This window comes from Zea mays, chromosome 10 (assembly GCF_902167145.1).
Source record: "Zea mays cultivar B73 chromosome 10, Zm-B73-REFERENCE-NAM-5.0, whole genome shotgun sequence".
NCBI classification, from domain to species: Eukaryota; Viridiplantae; Streptophyta; class Magnoliopsida; order Poales; family Poaceae; genus Zea; species Zea mays.
In genome coordinates this window covers 123,086,048-123,092,279 of record NC_050105.1, presented here as the reverse complement: position 1 = coordinate 123,092,279, position 6,232 = coordinate 123,086,048, and positions in this window count along the sequence as shown.

Sequence of the window (6,232 nt, the reverse complement as noted above, 5' to 3'; positions counted from 1 at the left end):
TGATTCACGATATTACACTCTTCTGCCTGATCCATTGAGATGCTTGGTTGTGGTATTTCTTGTACAAAGACTCCGGGTGGGACCTGAGTTCGACTGGATCCTAGCTTGGACAATACATCGGTTGCCGTGTTTCGATCTCTTTCTACATGATGAAATTCCAGGCCTTCAAATTTATCTTCTAGTTTCCGTACGGCAGTGCAATATTTTCCCATTGAATCATTCGAACAGTCCCATTCTTTGTTTATCTGGCTTATGACTACCAAAGAATCTCCGTATACCATTAGTCTCTTGATGCCTAATGATATGGCGATGTTTAGTCCGTGGATCAGAGCTTCATATTCGGCTGCATTGTTAGAGGCTGGAAATAGCAACTGGAGGGCATATTTAAGGTGCTCGCCTCCAGGTGCGATGAAGAGAATTCCTGTGCCTGCTCCCTGCAGCTTCAGTGACCCATCAAAATACATCCGCCATACTTCTGCAGTTTCTGGGTTCTCTGGTACTTGTTGTTCAGTCCATTCTGATACGAAGTCAACCAATGCTTGGGTTTTGATGGCAGTGCGAGGTCGAAATTCGATGTCATGAGATCCCAGTTCACAGGCCCACTTGGCTATTCGGCCAATGGCTTCCTTGTTGTGAAGGATATCCCCTATCGGAAAACCAGTGACTACTATGATTTTGTGGTCATCAAAGTAGTGACGTAGCTTGCGGGCAGTTGGAAGTACTACGTATAATAGTTTCTGAACTTGAGGATACTTTTTCTTCGAAGGACCCAGAACTTCACTGATGAAATAAACAGGATGTTGTACTGGGTAGGCATGTCCTTCTTCTGCTCGCTCGACTACCAACACGGTGCTTACCACGTGAGTCGTGCAAGAGATATACAGCAGCAGATCTTCAGCTCGTTGAGTTGATGTGGCTCGCCGTGGCGGCTTCAGTACCGGTGGGGTTGTCAAGAATTTCTTCAGTGCATCTAGGGCTTCCTGTGCTTCTGAAGTCCACTGAAACTTGTCCACCTTCTTGAGTAGCTTGTAAAACGGTAAACCTTTTTCTCCTAGCCTGGATATAAATCTACTCAGGGCTACCATACATCCGGTAAGTCGCTGAACCTTCTTTTGTGATTGTGGAGCTTCCATTTTCATGATAGCTTCAATCTTATTCGGATTAGCTTCAATTCCCCGGTGGCTGACAATAAATCTGAGTAGCTTCCCTGCTGGTACCCCGAAGACACATTTTTCGGGATTAAGCCTCCATCGGTATCGCCGTAGACTGTTGAAAACCACCTGTAAGTCTTCGATGGAGTTTTCCGAGTTTTCTGTTTTGATTACTACGTCATCCACGTAGGCTTCCACACGCTTGCCTCAGTGATCGGCTAAGCATGTTTGAATGGCTCTCTAATAAGTCGCTCCAGCGTTTTTGAGGCCAAACGGCATGGAGGTATAGCAGAAAGCACCGAATGGAGTGATGAACGCTGTTTTTTCCTCGTCTTCCTTTGCCAAACTGATCTGATGATATCCGGAATAGCAATCCAGAAAAGACAGCACAGAACATCTAGCGGTGGAGTCTACCACCTGATCTATCCTAGGGAGCCCGAAGGGATCCTTTGGATAATGTTTGTTGAGATCTGTATAATCGACACACATGCGCCAATCCACTTTATTCTTTTTGAGTACAAGAACAGGGTTGGCAAACCACTCGGGATGTAACACCTCTCTAATAAATCCGGCCGCGACCAAGCGAGCCAACTCAGCGCGAATGGCCTCTCTTTTGTCAGGAGTGAAGCGACGTAGTTTTTGACGGATCGGCCTTGCCTGGGGGTAGACCTTCAGTTTGTGCTCGACCAGTTCTCTCGGGACTCCCGGCATATCCGCGGGTTGCCATGCGAATACGTCCCGGTTGTCTTGCAGAAACCGGACGAGCGCGTCTTCCTATTTATCGTTTAGGCTGGAGCTCATGATGGCAGTCTTGCGTTCATCAGCAAACCCCAGGTTGATCCTTTTAGTTTCTTCAGTCGGCCGCATAGAGGTCGCGGCTTGAGCTTCGTTCGCCGGTGCCGTAAGGTCTTCCTCAGGCTTAGAGTTCGCCTGTGCTGAAGAAGTCGCCGATGGCTTGGTGGTGAGGGCTGCTTGGATGGCCACTCGGAAACATTCTGCGGCGCCTTGGAAGTCAGCACGCACAGTTATGATTCCTTGTGGCCCTGACATCTTTAGTATCATGTATGTGTAATGCGGGATGGCCATGAATTTTGCCAACCCCGGCCTCCCGATGATGGCGTTGTACCCGCAGTCGAAGTTTGCTACTTCGAACCTCAGGAACTCGGTTCTGTAATTCTTTGGAGTTCCGAAGGTGACGGGCATGTAGATGTGGCCCAGCGGGTATTCCCCTTCGGTCGGCACGATGCCGAAGAAAGGAGTGTCCGACTCGCGGAGTTCTTTGAGGTGAACTCCCAAGCCTTGGAGTGTCCGGGGGAAGGTGACGGTGATGCTGCTTCCCCCGTCCACTAACACCTTCTTCACCCTACTCTCTCAGATCACCGGATCGACGTGGAGCGGGTACTTGCCTGGGTGGTCGAAGTTGAGCCACTGATCTGCCCGAGTGAAGGTAATCGGGTGCTCCGACCACCGGTACGGAGCGGGAGGACTGGTGGTCGCCACCAATATCTGGCGATTGTTGAGCTTTTGTTGTCTTCTGTTCTCCTGCGATCCATGTCCGCCAAAGATGACGTTGACCTCCCTGTCAACGCGTGGGAAGGCTCCTCCTTCCCCCTCCTCCTGCTGCTGGGGTTGTCGTGGTTCTTCTGGTCCTCCCCGCGGCGGAGGATGAGGTAGAGGTTGGAAGGGTCGGCCGTGTCCGATGGAGTGCTTGAAGTCCCTGCAGTTCCGCAGGGTGTGGCGCATGTCCTTGTGGTACGAGCACTGGGCGTCGAGGATGTCGTCCAGCGTGCGCTCGCCTCCGCGAGGTCCTCCCCGGGCACGAGAGGCAGGTGGTCCGACGGCGTGCACCTCTTCGCGAGGTCTTTTCTCCCAGCGTTTGTCGGGTTGCTGGTTCGCGTCGCGTCGTGGTGCTGCCGGTGCGGGCTTCGCTCCCCCGATGAGGTCTTGAGCTCGCTCGTCGGCGGTAATGTAGAGGTCGGCTTCCCGGAACAGCTGCTCGGAGGTAGTCGGCGCTTTCTGCAGTATGGCTCGGACGAAGGCCGAGTCATTGGATCCTCTGTAGAAGTCCTCGATCACGGCCGCCTCCGTGACCTCGGGGATACGATTTCTCATGGTCTGGAACCTTTTAAGGTACGACCGGAGAGTTTCGTCCCCCCGGCGCTTGATGGATTTGAGGTCCCATGGTTGCGCTGGTTTGTCGAAGAGGGACTGAAAGTTGGCGGTGAAGCGTCGACTGAAGTCATTCCGGTCGTCGATGCAGTGTCGAGGTAGATGTCGCAGACATTGTAGTGCGTCTTGCCCGAGGACAATGGGTAAGTACGCAGTCATCACGTCCTCGGATGCTCCGGCGGCTCGAGCGGCAGTGGTGTAGACGGCCAACCAGCCTCCTGGATCCTGCTTAGGTTCATATTTGTCGACATTGGATACCTTGAAGTTAGGGGGCCACTGAATGGCCCTAAGGCGCGGAGTAAGGGCTGTCACTCCACACGTGTCCTCCTGTCGCCGGGGATGATGTCTGTCCCGGGGAGGGGAGTAGTCGTTGTGGTTCCTCGACCGACCCCAGGTAGTACCGCCAGTCGAAGCCGTTGCTGACTCGGTTCTGGTTGCCTGACTCCGAGCTGGGATGTCGTGATCCCTGTCGTACTCCTCCCGGCGGCGGATCTCGTTCTCATGCCGTCGTTAACGCGAAGCGTTGATGGAGCTTCGCGCGTCCCGGCGACTGTTGATGGCGTGTCGTAGATCGTTCGGCGGGTGAGCGAGCGGTAGAAGATGGTTGGCTGCTTGGGTGAACAGTCGTCGATAGCCTTCAGCGTCGGGAGTTCGAGGGAGTCCATCTGCTATCCGAGCTAGTACCCCTCCGACTTCACTTGGCGTGTTCATGGCTCGGGCGAAGTCGGGATTCAGGTTGCGCCCGAAGAGTGGATTTTCCCGGCGTTGCCTTGCGTCCTACTCGGCTTGTTCCTGAGCTCGTCGGTGATCACGTCGGCGGGAATTCCTTCGTTCCCTGAAGACGCGTTCCTCCGGAGTTTCTCCTATCTCCGAGACCTCGTCCCGCGAAACAGGTTGCTCCGGATCCCGTTCTCCGGCCTCATGATGTCGCTGAATGTTTCGGCGCCGGTTTCTCCGCCTGCGGGATTCCCGCTGAGGTGGTTCTTCTCCGGGTGCGGTCGGCTCGTCGTCGGAGACGGGGGGCGACTCCACTCTCCCGATGAAGAGGATGTCGGGGTAGAATGGTGCGGCGGTCGTGGCGATCTTCTTCCCGTTCTCCTTTGAGGGCGGAGGAACGGAAAGAACGACTTGCTACCTCCCGGTCTCTTTCTTCCTTGCGATCTGTGTCCATTCTTTCGTCGGGGAAGTAGACAATGGAGTCCTCCGGGTCAGCTGGAGGTTGCGCTTTTTCCTTCCTCACCCCGATATTCTCGGAGCGTGTTGGAGTGGACTTCTTCTTTGGCGGATCAGCGATGCGGTGTAGAGTTCCCTCTTCATCTCCTATGGACGAGATCGTTCCAAAGCAGAATACGGATCCGGGTCAGAGGGTGATCTTGCTGTAGAAGGTGACGGCCATTGAGCTAGCTTGGATCGGCGACACACCCCCTACCTGGCGCGCCAGCTGTCGGTGTTTTGGGTCCGACCGCACACCTGGGGTTGCCCCTCAAGGTGTTTTAGGAGTAGGACGGTGTCGCCGATTGTAACCAAATGGTTCGTGCCTGATGCACGAGGAACAATGGACAGTGTTTACAGGTTCGGGCCGCTTCGAGATGCGTAACACCCTACATCCTGGTGAGTATGCTTTGTGTAATGGGTTACAAGGGAGCTCTCGTAAAGAATTGAGGTGGGTGGCTGAGTAGTAAGATCGATCATTCTGAAGGGGTGCCCCCTAGGCCTTATATATTCGGCCGTGAGGCAATACATGTGGATATGCACCTAAGAGATAGTGAATCGTTTTTGTCTATCCTCCTATGATTCTGTCGACTTATCCTCGCCTGGTTACGTCGTTCGGGGCTCCAGCGCGGGAAAGTCGGATCTTCTGTTGTGGTCGCTTGCTCAACGCTGTGGGGCCGTCCGGGTTTGCGCCAACCCGGCCTTATGTCAATCTACTTCTCTGGTCGTTCCTCCCCAGGCCTATGAAGGAGTGACCTTACGATTTATTGGGCCCTTGGGCCTTTCATGAGGTCTCTTATCCTTCTAGTGGACCCGGGGGATATCCGTCACCCACAGCCACCACATTATAACCCAATGTTATACAACCATTCTCCATAGCAACACCAACCAAGTGAGCATATCTAGGCCAAAAATTATGTAAAGCAAGTTTCTAAATTTACAAACTTCCTACAAAACCCAATTTCATCTATACATTTATCAACCTTGTTGTGACTCCCAAAATCAATGTTGACACCAAGTCCATCGCGAAAAACCTACTCCCACTATTGTTTCACGCAGTCCCACCGCCACCATGACCAAAAATCCATCTCCATCGCCCCAGTCACTTTGACGCCACCACAACCAAATATCCTCATGTGCTGCCTCCACGTTTTCGCAGCAAGGGCCTTCATGGACGACATTTGCCTGTCGCGGTGGTTATCTGGTCTTCCACCAATACCTTCGACATTCCAAGATGTTGCTCACAGGTACGGTGCCCCCATTACTCTAGCCTTTGCTTCTTCTTATTTAACTCGTCATTGTTATTGTAGTAGCAACATGACAAGTTGCTTCTTCTCGTTGAATCTTGCTGTAGCGGCATACCACTTTTTTTTGTTGACGTGAACAACTTCAAAACAATTAGCAACCAACAAAAATAGAGAACTATTGGAGCATAAACATATTTTTTGCTTTCTAAAGTGTTTTAGCAACTCTCTAAATCTATAATTCAAGGAGCTAAATTTACATAACTATTGGAGAAACTCTTATCCTCGCCTGCTTGTCAATAACTAAGACTATGTTTGTTTACCCTCTAGATTATATAATTTAACTTAAATAAGTTAAGAGGCAAACAAACAACACAAATTATTAGGTGTATTATATAATCTAGATGTCTAGATTATAATAATCCATAAGCAACTCATTAGGTGCTTATATAATCC